The 2,505-nt window shown below is 31.7% G+C and overlaps 1 pseudogene; it reads right to left on the minus strand.

Moving 5' to 3' along the window:
• Positions 1-487: 487 nt before the first annotated feature.
• Positions 488-624, minus strand: LOC145286712 (U2 spliceosomal RNA; annotated as a pseudogene).
• Positions 625-2,505: the final 1,881 nt, after the last annotated feature.

Genomic DNA, 2,505 nt, shown 5'->3' on the forward strand with positions numbered 1-2,505 from the left:
TTAAATCATAAACTGTTTCAGTAGCTTTTCGAAAGTAATACATAAAACATTAACACGGAATTAGGCAACAATTGCTTCAACACGAATTTCTGAGTGTAGTATCAGTTTCAGCATTCCAATGACTTAAATCCCTCCCTTTTATGGTCTTTGTTAATGGATGAGAAATCCTTCAGTACTGATACAACTTTTATTTTTGTTATTGACCACAGTCCCCTTTTAGGGAGCGGGTTTCCCCCTAAATTTTTAACCGACCTCATGTCCAATTCCGCCCTTGTGGGGAGGCAAGTAAACAAAAAAAATAATCAGAACGGACATTTTCCAGGGCATTTTATAATTAATCAAAAGTGATATTTCCAGGGCATTTTGTAATTAAATCAGAAATAACCTTTTCAAGTTACTTTTTTAATATTAAAACTTTGTTACATTAAACATAGCACCTATTTACAATGCCTCCCCACGGGACAGATTAAGACACCAGGGTCGTTTTTTAATGTGGAGAAAAAATTGTCTTAAAATTTGTCTTAGTCGGAAAGGATGTGTCTTCCACTGAGAGAGAAGTTGAAATGTAGCACCTGAAGAACAGCTACTACACTTTGATCTTAGCCAAAAGGCCAAGAAAGACAAATCATTTTTATTAGCTTTGCCTAACAGCGACACCAATTTTTTAAAACAAACTTTCCTTTCTTTAGGGATGCACAGCATGATAACGGACGGAGCGATAAGCGTAATAATATAATGATAATAATAATGACATTTTATTTATTGTGGATGCTGTAAAATTGGAAAGCATATAAAACGATTGTCCATGAGAGCCAATTTATAGGACAATATGACGGTTAACTATGAGTTATTATATAATAAATTAATTACTTCAAAAACCAAGAGCATGATAAAGTTCTTGTTTTAAAGACGGTCCAAAATAGTGGTTTTATGAATTTAGATTTCGAATGAAATCACAGTTGTAACATGTATGCACATATGTAGCCAATAATAATTGTATAAATAAAGCTAATTACACTTCGTATACATATATAAAAGTTACATATAAGGTATCTCTCTCTTTATATATATATATATATATATATATATATATATGTATGTATGTATGTATATAGTAGCAAAAGTACCCGTCGTTGACTGGGTTCCAAAATAGCCTACAGAAAATGGACTCTTATTTATGAAAGTATGAAAGGTTATGAAAAGGAAGGGTTGTAAAGAGATAGCTTCAAATTTGGGGGTATCAAAACCAAAGCAAAATATGATGAAAGTAAAAATAAAATAGATAAACCACATAATTTATTATACCATACCTGTTTACACTGAAACACTTATCACAATATTCTGTGGATCTATATTAAAAAAAAACTTGTTAAACTTTGTGACATATTTCCATTCTATGGAGGTCAGGCGCGAACGAACACCCCATAATTTTATTATACCATATTTCTTCAAACTGAAACATAATTATCAAAGTATACTTACGCAGGTAGATATGAAAAGTCTTTATTAAAGTTTGTGCCTATTTCCATTCTATGGAGGTCAGGCGCGAACGCAGACACCACAGTTATATTATCCCATCCCTATTTAAGTTAAAATATACTTATCAAAGTATTCTTATGTACATCTATATCAAAAATACTTGTAATTTTTTTTTTAATTTTAAATCTTTTATTTACATACTTTGTGGACCGAGCGCGAACGCAGACCCCACAATTTTAATGAACCACCGTTCTGCCAGATCAAACATACATATTCCTGTGTCTTCGTACATATATCATTATATGTAATCATTTTTTTAAAAATAGTCAACCATATAGGAGTCTATTCGTGACCAGACACACACACAAACACACATACACACACATACATTCATCTTTATGTTATAGATATATATTTATATGAATGGAAATGTATAAAGAAAGAATACGAAAAGTATAAAAGCTGTTTTCTTTATTAGTTTTCAATTGGTGACGTGCAGGAATACAAAATAATATTATGAAAAAAAAAAAACTTTTTTTATAGGTACATATGTTTCGACCGATCCTTCAGTATTCATCGGTGTAGTGAAAGGGGAAAAGGGGAATGGGAAAGGAAGGAAGGAAGAGGAAGAGGAGGAGGAGAAGGAGGTATAGCCAATGAGAAGGTGCCACGTCAGTTTTAAATATATACACATATAAGTACGCACATGCACACATGCACACAGTAATATACACATATAAACGAAAAATTAAAAATTAAACAGTAAATAAAAATGAAGAAAAGCGCCTTTAACTGTCCAACATTTTGAATTCTAACGATATTATTTATTCCAAGAGAGAATAAGAATTCAAAGGATATGAGACGTTATGAGGAGAAACGCTATAGTGCTCATTTGTAAATCAACGGCTATTTCTCGTTCGAAAAAGAACGAAAACGTCGTTTCCAAATTGAACCGTTTAATGACAGAAACAACACGCCACTTTTTATTAATTTATATATTAATACGTACATACACATACGTATACA

The sequence above is a fragment of the Euprymna scolopes genome, chromosome 10 (assembly GCF_053919585.1).
Source record: "Euprymna scolopes isolate OS-2025 chromosome 10, ASM5391958v1, whole genome shotgun sequence".
Taxonomy (NCBI): domain Eukaryota; kingdom Metazoa; phylum Mollusca; class Cephalopoda; order Sepiida; family Sepiolidae; genus Euprymna; species Euprymna scolopes.